The sequence below is a fragment of the Sciurus vulgaris genome, assembly GCF_902686455.1.
Source record: "Sciurus vulgaris genome assembly, chromosome: 2".
Taxonomy (NCBI): Eukaryota; Metazoa; Chordata; class Mammalia; order Rodentia; family Sciuridae; genus Sciurus; species Sciurus vulgaris.
Window position 1 is genome coordinate 128,680,176 of NC_136462.1, and position 13,419 is coordinate 128,693,594.

Here is a 13,419-nt window from a genome sequence, read left to right on the forward strand (position 1 = left end):
CAAACCTTTTCTATTTAACAGATTAATGTGTTAGAATAACTTATCATTTTTCTTTAAGGGATTTCACTTAAATAATTTTAAAGTGAGTTCTTTCTTCATGTCTCCATTAAAAACTAAGAAAATTAAAAAAAAAACACAAAAAAAACCATGGGTTTTATGAACACAGGCACTTCGATATTGTGGCAGTTGATCTGAAAACAGATAGCTATTAAGTGACTAAGGGGCAGGTAGAGTATATGGCATGGACATGCTAGACAAAGGAATGATTCATGCCCTGGGGAGGATGGAGCTGGACAGTGTGAGATTTCACCACACTGCTCAGAATGGTGCGTAGTTTAAAACTTACAAATTATTTCTGGAATTTTCCATTTAATATTTTTGGACCACAGTTGACTATGAGTAACAGAAGTCAATGAAATTCAAATCACAGATAAAGACAGACTACTGTATGCATTGGGAGGGAGGATGGGATGTGCCCTGGGATGAAGCCAGGGATGAAGGCCTTGGTGGTGTGCAAAGGGCCAACCCTGGATCCTATTCAGGACAAGAAGCAAAGGCTTCACTGGCTCCTGGAGCCAGAAAATCATCTGTATATACTGTTGAAATGCCTGTGTCTCTGGTCTCAGTATAATGAGGAAGGGAGCCATTTCTGTGGGCTGTTGCCCTGTGAACTCAAAGTCACAAATTCTTGTTTAATGGATTTTTAATTATTGTCTTTGCCCCCACATCTCTCTGGTATTGGGGATTAAACCCATGGGCACCTTACCACTGAGTATGTCCCCAGTCTTTTTTATTTTGAGACATGTTCTCTCTAACTTGTGGAGGGTTTGCTAAGATGCTGAGACTGGCCTTGAACTTGCAATCTTCCTGCCTCAGCCTTCTGAGTCACTGGAATTATAGGAGGATGTCACCACACCTAGCTTGTTTTGTGGTGGTGTTGTTTTTTAATTGGAACATAATAGTTATTATACACAGTAGTTGGGTTCATCTCAACAAATTTGTACATGCATGGAATTCAATTTCAGTTCATGTCCCCCTTCCTTTTCCTCTTCCTTCTTCCCTCTCCTCATTCTCCTTCCTCTACTGATCTTCCTCTTGCTCATCTGTTTAATATTTGATTCTGTCTACTCATATATAAAGGTGAATTCCTTGTGCCATATTTATATGTGCACATAGAGTGACTTTTAAAATTAATTCTGCATTTTCTTCCCTTTCCCATCCTTCCTACCTCTGGATCTTCTACTCTACTGATCTTCCCTGTATCTGTATGATATTCAGTCCTCCCCTCCCTCTCTCCTTTATTTTGCTCTAGCTTCCTCATGTGAAAGATAATTTTCAACCCTTGATTTTCTAACACTGGCTTATTTCACTTTGCATGATATTCTCCATTTTCCATCCATTTACTAGCTAATGCCATAATTTCTTTCTTCTATATGACTAAAACTCCATTATGTAAGTATATCGTAATTTTTAAATCCATTCATTTATTGATGGACATCTGGATTGTTTCTGTAATTTGGCTTTCGTGAGTTGTGCTGCTATAGTCATTGAGGTGCCTGTATCACTATAGTTTGCTGATTTTAGTTTTTTGGAAAAAAATAAGGAGTTGGCATAGCTGGGTCATATGCCAGATCCACTCCCAGTTTTTTGAAGAACCTCAATACTGCTTTCCAGAGTGGTCTCACTAATCTACAGTCCCATCAACAATGTACAAGTGCACCTAACTGGAGTGAGAATAAATCTTAGCATAGTTTTGATTTGCATTTCCCTGATTGTTAGTGACATTGAACATTTTTTTCACATATTTCTTGGCCTTTTATGTTTCCTTTTTTGAAAAATATCTGCCTCATTCTTTTTGATTGGGTTATTATTATTATTATTTTTTGGTGTTAAGTGTTTTGAATTCTTTATATTTTTGAGGGTTTTTTGAGTACACACGTGTGCATACACACATGCACACGCACACACACACAGTTGTTGTTTCTTTTCTTTTCTTTTTTGCCATGCTGGCAATTCAACCATTCCCAGCTCCATTTGTGCTCCATTTGTGGAGTTTTAAAAATAGCTACTTTTTTTCTTTTTAAAAATTTTAAAATTTGTTCTAATAGTTATACATGACAGAATGCATTTTGACACATTGTACACAAATGGAGCACAACTTCTCATTCTTCTGACTGTAGGTGGTGTAGAGTCACACCAGTAGTGTAATCATACATGTACATAGGGTATACATATATACATGTATATGGGAGTGGAACCACCTTTTTTTTGAGGGGGGGGGGATGCCAGGAGTTGAACTCAGGGGCACTTGACCACTGAGCCACATTCTCAGCTCTATTTTGTTTTTTATTTAGAGACAGGGTCTCACTGAGTTGCTTAACGCCTCACTTTTGCTGAGACTGACTTTGAACTTGGATCCTCCTGCCTCAGCCTCCCAAACCACTGGGATTACAGATGTGCACCACCATGCCAACTAGAACCACCATTTCACCCAGCCATCCCACTCCTCAGTTTATATCCCAAAGACTTAAAATCAGCATACTACAGTGATGCAGCCACATCAGTGTTCATAGCAGCTCAATTCACAATAGCTAAACTATAGAACCAACAGATGCCCTTCAACAGAAGAATGGGTAAAGAAAATGTAGTAGATATAAGCAATGGAATATTACTCAGCCTTAAAGAATGAAATTATGTCATTTGCAAGTCAATGGATGGAGCTAGAGAATATCATGCTAAGCGAAATAAGTCAAACCCAAAAAATCAAAGGCTGAATGTTTTCTCTGATAAGTGGATACTGATCCATAATTGGTGGGGGGTGGGTAGGGAAGAATGAAGGAACTTTGGGTTGTGCAGAGGGGAGTGAGGAGAGGGAATGTGGAGATTGGAAGGATGGTGGAATGAGATGGACATTAAAAAAATAGCTTTCTTATATTTAGAACATTTCATCAACCTACTAATAAACTCTGTATTCCTTAGCTATCTCCCTCAAATCTTCTTCCTATCCCTATTCTGAGGCAATTACCAATTGTCTTTCTGTATCTCTAGATTTGCTCATTCTGGACATTGCACATAAATCACATAAATGAAGTCACATGACATGTGGTCTTTTGTGACTGGCTTTTTCACTTTGCATAATTCTTTCAAGTTTCATCCATGTTTTGTAGCATGTGCCAGTCCTTCATTTCTCTTTGTTACTAAATGGTATTCCACTCTGTGGATATACCACCTTTTGTTTATCTGTTCCTCAGTTGATGGACATTTGGGTTGTTTCTACTTTTGGGCTTTTATGAATAATGCAGCTGTGAACATTTGTATACAAGTTAGTGTGTGGAGATGTTTTTATTCTCTTTGATATTTACCTGGGAATAAAATTTCTGAACAGGATGGTAGCTGTGTGTTTAAGTGAAGAAACGTTTTGCATTGCTACCAGCAGTATATGAGGTTTTCAGTTTCTCCACATCTTTGCCAATGCTTGTCTGTTCTTTTGAGTCTAGCCATCTTGTAAGGTGTGAGGGGCTATTTCCTCGTGGCTTGATTTTCACTTGCTGGGTGGCTTTGAAGTTGAGCATCTTTTTATGTGTTTTTGACCATTTGTATACTTCTTCTATGTGTTTTTGACCATTTGAATCTGAAAATATCTATTCATATTCTTTGCCCATTTAAAAATTGAATTGTTTATAAGTTAGTTGTAATAGTTATTAGTAGATAAAAGTTCCAATTGGATATATGACTTGGAAGACTATTTTATTATTCCATGTTGTCTTTTTACTTACTTGAAAAGCACTTCTTTTTTCTGTGGGGGGTACCCAAGATTGAACTCAGGGGCACTCAACCACTGAGTTACATCCCCAGCCCTATTTTCTGTTTTATTTAGAGACAGGGTCTCACTGAGTTGCTTAACGCCTCGCTTTTGCTGAGGCTGGCTTTGAGTTCACGATCCTTCTGCCTCAGCCCCCAGAACCACTGGGATTACAGGCATGTGCCACCACTCCTGGCCTAAAGCACAATTTTTAAATATTATTATTTATTTCTCAATTGACATATGGTTTACTAATGATGCTTTGAAATAAGTACACATTGTGGAATAGCTAATAGTTAATATCGTAAATAACAGTGTATTATATATGTGAAAATTACTGAAAGATTAGATTTTAAGTATTTTCATCACACAGAATGAGTATGTAAGGTATTGCATATGTTAATTAGCATTCCGCAATACATATAATTTTTTTTAACCTCAAAGTGAAAAGAACTGTTTGGTAGAGGTACTCTACTGTCAAATGACTCTTTAACAAAAATAAAAACTAAGATTATAAAAAATTGAGCATGAACTGGCCTCTGTCCAATCCTCTGTGGCTCTAGAGAACTAGGCCTCATTAACTAGTTGCCTAGAGACATCAATGCTGTATTTCCCTGAGGCTTTTGGGGAGCATGACCAACATGTATGTAATTTTTATTGTTTTACTTCCGTCCTTTAAGCAGATGGCTAGATTTTGCTTGTTTTTGTTTTACCTTTCTTCTTTAGTTCACTATATGAAAGCAGAGTGTACTCTGATGCAAAGGGAATGTATTTGGAAAAAGTCAAACAAGTTTTCAGTAGGACCACACACTCAAGGTTGACGGCCCTCCTAAATGGTTCCTTGTGTCTGCACAGGGAAGAGCTGCACTCAGATTTTCCACCGTTGCTCACGGGTATCCTAGGGCCAATATAACAAATTGCCACAAACAGAATGCCTAACAACAACTGAAATTTGTTCTTTCAAAAGTCTGGAGGCTGTAAGTCTGGAATCCATTTGTTGGCAGGGCCATTCTCCCTCTGAAAGCTCTAGGGGAGAGTCCTTCCTTGCCTCTCTCTTTAGCTTCTAGTGTTTCCTGGAAATCCTTGGTGTTCCTTGGCTTATAGATGTATGACTCCAATTTTTGACTTTGTCTTCACATGGCTGTGTTCTGTTCATGGAAGTCTCTGTATCTTTGTTCTCTTTTCTCCTAAGGACACCAATCATTAGATTAAGGCCCTCACCTTATTCCTGATTGTATCTGTGAGGACCCTGTTTCCAAATAGGCCACGTTCTGAGTTCCAGATGGGCTTGAATTTTTGAGGGGCAGTATACAACATAGTATAGAGACCATAGTCACTTACTGACACTTGCGAGTCTCTGTAGGAAATTTTTAATATTTATTTTAAAGAATTCCATTTTGTTAGTGAATAATGAGGAGTTGTTGACAGCAGAAGGTTAGCTGGCTCTTTGGAAATGCGTAGCAATAATATATTCAAGACCTCTTTACTTGGATCAGGCAGGGAGGGGGTACACATAGAAGCTCTAAGTGTAGACTTTAGCACAGCACCTAGCTCATCATGTGAGCTCCGCATCTATGGATAAATAGAAACTCAGAAAGCACATGAATTTATCCATATGGTATTTGAAAAATCCGTGAAGATCATCATTGATTGCCAAGTATTTCAAGGCTACTGCTAAGTCAGCATCAGTTGTTTCTCCTCCGTGGAAAGCTTTACTTTCACATCTCTGCACATGGACGTGCATTTTAAGAGAATACTATCCCCTATTAGGAATTCCCCTCCCACAGCATTCCCCTGGAAATTGTTATCAAGGAGATTAACTGTCCTCATGGATGAATTTAGCATTTTTCTGAGGCAGCATAAACACACCGAACCCATTACAGTTACAGTAATTGTCCAACAATGTGTAATTGCAGTGTGGAGAACCTTGTATGGGAGGAGTCCCTGAGGGCCTCTGCACCACACACAGCTTTGGAATGAACTGGGTTTCTCAGAAGGGGGAGGGTGTGGGCAGTAGATCCAGACGTCCAGACAGAGTGGAGGGGCTGCTGGGTCCAGCCCTGGGTCCAGCCTGTCTGCCGAGGGTCGGGCAGTGTGTAGTGGGGAAAGTGGGGTGGGTAGCTGAGGATTTTGTTTGCATTTCATTGCAGATTCGTCACTCACCCCAAATATAATTTTGGTTTTGAATAATGCAGACAGGCTGCCAGATGAAGGAAAATCTGGCACTTCTTTAAACTGCAAAACCAAGGAAATATTGAGGCTCCCTCTGAGAGCGCTGTTGGCTCAGCTAACTGCTTTTCTAGTTTCCTTTGAAAGTCTGAGGAAGTGAACTTCTTAGATCTGAAATATCAATTCCCATGAGTAGTTATGTTCTGAAGGTCTATTCAGAGAACTAATAAGCAGCTGGGTGTGGTGCATGCCTGTGATTCCAGCGACTGGAGAGGCTGAAGCAGGAGGATCTCAAGTTTGAGAAGCCAATTTCCAGGGGAAAGCCGTGGGAGGGGAATTCCTACTAGGGGATAGCATTCTCTAAAAATACATGTCCGATATATAGAGATGTGAATATGAAGCTTCCCACAGAGCAGAAATGACTGAAACCAACTTAGCAATAGTCTCAAAATACTTGGCAATCACTAATGGTCTAGACAGATTTAAAAAAGGGGTGGGAGCGTAGCTTGATGATAGAGTGCCCCCGGGTTCAATCCCCAGGACTGCAGAAAAGAGCAGGGAAGTCTGTTAGCAAAAATGAAAAGAAATAGAGCATCCTCAAGTGTCATGCCTTCACAGGAGAATGTGGATGCAGGGGAATAATTTCTAATCCTAGAGTTTGGGGCAAAAGACTCCGGGATGACAGTGGGGGAAGGGAGGGATCATGCCGAAGACTTCCTTAGAGGTAATGGCAGGGGTTGCAGGGAGACAGGGGGTCTCCCCACAGGAGTCTGAGTCTCTTTTTGAGAGCCAGTTCTGGAATCTCTAAATCTTTGGACTGATAGTATGATTTCCTTTCAATTAATAAATAATTGGGCCCAGTTTAGTTTCTCACATGAGAAATGGCACAGCAAGGGGTAGTGTACTGAGAATGATAACCTTCGCCATGTTCTCCAGGAGAACCGTGTAATTTTGGAAGGTCCGGCAACACTGTAGGTTTTAGGGCACACTCAATGGACATTTCCACCCAGGATCATCCCCAAATCATCCTGTAGTAGAGCAGAGATTTGGCTTCCCAGATTAGTTCTGTGTGAGGTGAAGGTGAGGATGCTAGGTGCTGTACCCTCTCACTGCACAGGTAACCCTGTGGCCTCCTGGCTGGCTTCCCTGCCTTTGGTCTCACCAGGTCCTACCTGCACCCTGGCTACCAACACACACCTCAATATCCTGCGTCCAGCCAGAGCAGTGCCTTAAAACAAAAACAGATCAGTGTACTTCTTGGAAGCCTCCCATACCCCCCACCTCCTGGGAGTGAGACCCAAAGCCCTTTGCTTCATGACTGGCTGCCTGTTACCTCTCCCTGGAGTCCTCACTCCTCACCTCACTTTCCCCCACACCTTGCTGGCTGTGCCAAGAATCCAAGGCAAGCTCAGCCTCAGCGCTCTGGACAGTGGCTCTTTCTAGAACCTTTCCCCAGCTCTCCCGTGGCTCTCACCGCACTTCGTTCACGGTGTCATGTCCTCACAGGGACCTTCTTGGCATACTAACCTGTCCTTACTCTGTTTTGTTTATCCTGACACCACTCACCACAATCCAACCTCCTGGGGATTTGTTCGCTTGTCTGTCTCCCAGCCCTCCCTACTCCTGGGTGCAGGCTGCATGTCTGCTTGTTGTAGGACACCAACACCCACCTCCTGGAAGATGCTCAGGACACACATGTGCACGCGTGCGTATACACGTTTGAAAGAAAATGTTAGTATTCAGTGCACATTCATTCCCATGTCTGAGGATTTTCTTGTAGAGGGGCCCCATTTTAACTTGTGTCTAAGATGGAACTGATATTACCTCCTTAGTGCAAGTTTATGGAAAATGAGTGCAAAGCCTTGCTGGTCATTGGTCAGTGGATACTGTCAGAGGTTCGCATCGTTGGTGACATCACTTCTGGGCCATGAAGACTGGTGAGATGACATCTCTTTTCCCCCAGACAGATTTGACCAAGCTTTATGAATTTTCTTTTCTGTAAAAGGGCAACTTTTCACCATTTTCTTTGGAAATGAGAAAATTGGGAAAGGAGGGATTACAGTTGGCTTCAGCTTCCCCCCTTTTACCATGTTTATTCTCTTAGGCTGGTTTGGAATTGTGATATCTACTACTCTATCCTCTCTCCACAGATTCCTAGCTTTCTGTATGTCGAAATTACCTTTGCAGATAGGTTGCCAGCTGTCACCAACCGTAGAAAGACCCACCTGGTTGAGCAGACAATTCCATTTCTAATCTCTCCTGGGAAAATAATGTTTAAAGCAGTCAAAGATTGAAGTGCCCCAAGAAAGTCAGTGTTTGCAATGGCAAAAGTTGAAGACAATATAAATGCTGCTACATCAGTAGAATAGATATTATGATGTGTTCGTTTGTTGGGATGTTATGTTTTTATTAAATTATATTTGAAATATTTTTAATTACATAGAAATGCTTAAAATAGGATAAAATAATTCAAATGGCATTAAATATCAGATGTTACATTTCCCTCTAGGCACTGCTTTATCTGCATCCCATTACTTTTTGTTTCTTACATTTTTGTTTGCATTCACCTGTATTATTTCCTTTGTGATTTCCTCTTTGATTCATTGGTACTTAAGAATATATTTTGTGCTTTCTAAAGTTGCTTCTGTTGTCGATTTCTTTTACAAATTCATTACAAGGTGTTGGTATGGTATTGATCCTTTAAACTTCCTCAGGTGGTTTTAGGGTGTGACCTGTACTACACAGCATTCCGAATGCACTTAAGAAGAAGGTGTATCTTCTGTGGTTGGTCAGAGTATTCTGTGTAGCTGTCTGTTACGTCTAATTTGTTTATAAAATTATTCAAGTCTCATTTCCTTGTTGGTTTTCTTCTTGTTATACTATTTATCCTTGAAAGTAGAGTTCTGGAGTTTCCAGGTTTTTTTTTTTTTTTTTTTTTTTTTTTTTTTTTGCATTATTTTATCTTTCAATTCTGTCACTTTCTGTTTCATGTGTTTTGGAAATCTGTTGTTTGGTGCATATATATATATATATATATAAAACTGTTAGAATTTCCTGATGGATTTACCCCTTTCTCATTATACAGCATCCTTCTTTATCTGCCTTATCATTTTTGTTTGTTCGTTCGTTTTAAAGTCTACTTTTTCAAATAACAAAAATAGCCATTCTAGGTCTCTTTTGTTGATTTTTGCATGGTATGTCATTTTTCATTCTTTTACTCTCAACCTATTTGTGTTTTTAAATGTAAAGTCTTTTATTGTTAGCATACAGGCCATGAATTTTTTTTATCAGCTCCATCAGTCTCTGTCTTTTTATTGTTGAGTCTAATCCATTTACACTAAATGTGCTTGCTGAGAAGGTAAAATTTAAGTCTGCCATTTTGCTATTTGTCTGATGTATGTTTTTTGTTGTTGTTGTTGTTGTTCCTCTATTCCTCCATTGTTGCCCTCTTGTCTTCTTAAATAGATATTTTGTGATATACCATTTTTATCTGTTTGTCATTTAAAAAAATTTTAAAGTCTTACTTGGTGGTGGTCTTGAGGATTTTAATTAGCATTTTAATATATAGTAATATAGTTCAGATAAATATTGCCTTAATTAGAGTGCTATAAAAAATACTTTGCTCTTGTACAGCTTCATTTGCTGGTGTTCTCTTTCAAATTATGTATTTATACCTCATAAGTTCATTGCCATAGATTTGTGAGTGTTGTTTTATGCTTTTGTCAAAGTGAGGGGGAAAAGAGTTTCATTCACATATTTATATTTACTAAGTAGATAATTTTGCTCTTTATTTCTTCAGGTGTGTTCAAGTTATTGTCAAGTGTGTTTCATTTCAACCTGAAGAGTTCCCTTTATTATTTCTTGGAGAGTTCTACTGGTGGTGAATTTGATTAGTTTTTGTTTATCTTGGAATGTCAATTTTGCTTTTATGTTTTAATGTTTTTGTTAGTATTAGTGATTAACAGTCTTTCTTTCAGCACCTTGAAGCTACCTCTCAACCTTCTTTTGTCCTCCATGATTTCTTATCAGAATTTAGCTGTTAAGCTTATTGAACCTCCCCTGTACAAGATGAGTCACTTCTCTCTTGATTCTTTCAAGGGTCTCCTTATTCCTAATTAGAAGTAGGGTGTTGAACTTTTGGCATTTGGATTATTGTGTACATAAGTTTAGGTCTTTTTAAATTTGTCTTCCTTGCAGTTATTCCCTGAGCTTTTTTAGATGTGGAAATTAATGATTTTCATTAAATTTGGTTCATTTTCAGTCATCAGTTTTTGCAATGGATTTTCTTTTATCTCCTTCCTAGAAGTACAGTTATTCAACTTGGACCTACAATTATTCAGACATCTGTATAATGGTGTTCTATAGGTCTTTCAGGTTCTTTTGATGTTTCTTCATTTGTATTTCCTGTTCCTCTTTTGATTTATTTTTAAATTTGCTGATTTTTTTCCCCTCTCTCTGCTCAGAAATCTACTGTAGAGGTTTTAGTTTATCATTTTGGTTATTGTACTTCTCAACTCCAGAATTTCTGCTTGGTTCCTTTTTATATTTCTACTTCTTTATTGATATTCTGACTTTATGAGATGTTAACTTTATGGGCTTCCCTTTAACTCTTCAGACCTGGTTTCCTTTAGTTCTTTGAGCATAATTGTCTTGTCTAATAAGTCCAACATCTGAGCTTGTTTGAGGGAAGTCTTCTGTTTACAGGCAGCCTTTTCTTGTTTATTTTTGTGTCTCACTTTTTATTTTGATAAAAATGACATTAAACCTAAAATAGTGTGGAAATTCTGAAAATCCGATTTGTCCCCTTCTCCAAAGTTTGCTCTTCCTTTTTGTTGCTATTGTTGCTTATTGATTTTTCTGAACCAGTTTGCTGACATCTTGTTCTTTGTCCTGTAATAAGCCCTGAAGACTGCTTGATTACCTTAATGGTAAGATAATGATTAAAAAGTCTCCTTGTCTTTGCTGATGGACTCTGTGCATCTGTTGGGGTACACCTTCAACATTCAGCCAGGTAGCTTACCTCTCTGTCTTAGCCTTCACTTCTTGCTTATATAGAACCTCATGGTCTGTCAAAGGTAAGGACTTAAGGCCATCTCCGGTCTCCTGAGCATGTGTGCCGTTGGGAGCATACCTGCAATCCCACACTTATGAGGATTTGTCAATTTCCAGGAATATGATGGAATTTCAAAGCTCTCTGTTATTATCTCAATCCCCAGGTTTTCCGTTTGAGCATTTGGCTAACCTATTGTGTGTCCCACTTTTTATCCACTATCTCAGGCATTCTAGAAAATTGCCTCTAATTGTTATCACCTTCTGGGTGAAAAGACTTCATGCTGGGTGAACTCCAAATTAGATCACATGTAGAGAAATGTGTGAATGGAATCTTTCAGGGAACAGACAAACTGGTCAAAAATGGATAGTTCCCTGGAATGGGGCTTTGAAGGAACTCCAACCCCATATGGTTCTCTCCAGTGGCTGCCAGGCTAAGAGTTTAAAAGAAAGCTCCTTAATATTACTGAGTTTTAGCCATTCTTCTTAAATAAATATTCCTGGATTTTTATTAGTCTTTGATTAGTTTCAGATCTAAAAAGATAAGTTTCAACCATTTTGTGTGTGTGTGTGTGTGTGTGTGGGTGTGGGTGTGGGTGTGTGTGTGTGTGTGGGTGTGGGTGTGTGTGTGTGAGTGTTCTCATTGCTTTCAAAAAGGAGGGAATTTTTGGAGTTCCTTCATGTCGCCATTTTCATTGACTCTAAACACAGGATATTAAACATATAAAGAAACTACATTTTGTCAAAATACAAAAAAAGAATGTTAAAAATGTAAAAAGAGTGAGTCAAGAGTTTTTTTTTTTTTCTTTCAATCTCTTTGTTTAGTGAACTTTTTTTCTATGAAAGTAGCTTGTATCTATAAATATTATTACACAAGTCATTTTGCCTAGTAGCAAATTTTTTGGTAACTGGGGATGTCAGTACAGTATAGCCCTGCTTTTTTTGTTTTTGTTTTATTGTAGATGGACACAACACCTTTATTTTATTTATCCATTTTTATGTGCTGAGGATCAAACCCAGTGCTAGGCAAGTGCTCTGTGAGCCACAACCACAGCCCCAGACCCTGTTTTTATAAATAAAATTTTGTTGAAAGAGAACTATACCATTCATTTACACCTAGTCTGTGGCTGCTTTCTTACTTAGGGGGCAGTGCTGAGTAGGTTCAAAAGAGATCTTATGAACCAGAGCCTAATCTTATTTATTCTTTGGTCCCTTACAAAAAAAGTTTGCCAACCCCTCAGGCACAGTAAAGTAAGTTGATAGTTTGAATTAGTTTTGTTTGTTTTATATAGTAATGAATTGAATTGGGAAATGCGTTAGCTTAATTTGCGTATTACCACGTGGCTCTTTTCAAAGCTCTAATGTCAAGAATGAATTCATGAGAACCTTTCCATTGTGAGCAATGTTATGCTATGGGAATTTTTTGCTTTTCTTATGGAAATTAAAGATCAACAATGGTTGAGTTAATTAGAGTAACATTTCATGTGCTTTAAATAAATTGCATAGTAACTTCATTGGAAAATGTAAATGGGGAAGCAATTTAGTTTAGCCACTTAAGTTGAAGTACAATATAGTGGATTTCTGCCCTCAAAGTAGGAGAAATACCAGGCAAGGGCATTAACCCCACAGAAAAGCACCTGGGGAGGAAAAAGTCCTTCAATTTTCAGTGACCAGTTGTGTGAACTTGGGAAGGAGACTTTACTTTGTGACTTCAGTTATGTTCTCTCTCTTCTTTATTTTTGGTACTAGGGATTGTACCCAGTCTCACTTTACCACTGAGCCACATTTCTAGTTCTTTTTATTTTATTCTGTTTTCATTATTTATTTATTTATTTTTATGGTCCTGAGGATTGAACTCAGGGCTTTGTGCTTGTGAGGCAAGCACTCTACCAACTGAGCTATATCCTCAACCCTCTATTTTTATTTTGAGACAGGGTCTCACTAAGTTGCTTAGGGCCTTGCTAAGTTGCTGAGGTTGGCCTTGAACTTGCAATCCTCCTGCCTTAGCCTCCTGAGCTGCTGGGATTATAGATGTACATCACTTATCTGGCCAGTTTTTTCCTTTCTTAATGAGTAATAACATAATTCTTATGAAAACATGTGAATTAAATGAGATTAAATGTGTGAATGTTCCTCATAAATTTAACAATCTTTCATAAACGTAATGAGTTTAACAATCATGTTGTGATCTTTATTATTAATATTGTTATCAATGTTTAACAGAGATACAAGAGGTTTTCCCTGTTGTCAGTGCATACCACTGAAGAAAGATATTTTCTTTTCTTTAAAAATTTTATTAATATGTATTAAGTGTACATATTAATGGGAGTCAGTGTGATAATTCCATATATGCGTATGGTATGCACTGATCAAATCCAATTTCCCCTTTTCCACCACCC

At 38.4% G+C, this 13,419-nt stretch overlaps 1 protein-coding gene across 4 annotated transcripts in view; it reads left to right on the forward strand.

The window, feature by feature from the left end:
• The window catches only part of ATP10A (ATPase phospholipid transporting 10A (putative)), a 171,569-nt gene that overhangs the window by 30,510 nt on the left and 127,640 nt on the right, over nucleotides 1–13,419 (forward strand). The gene's annotated exons all lie outside the window — the stretch shown is intronic.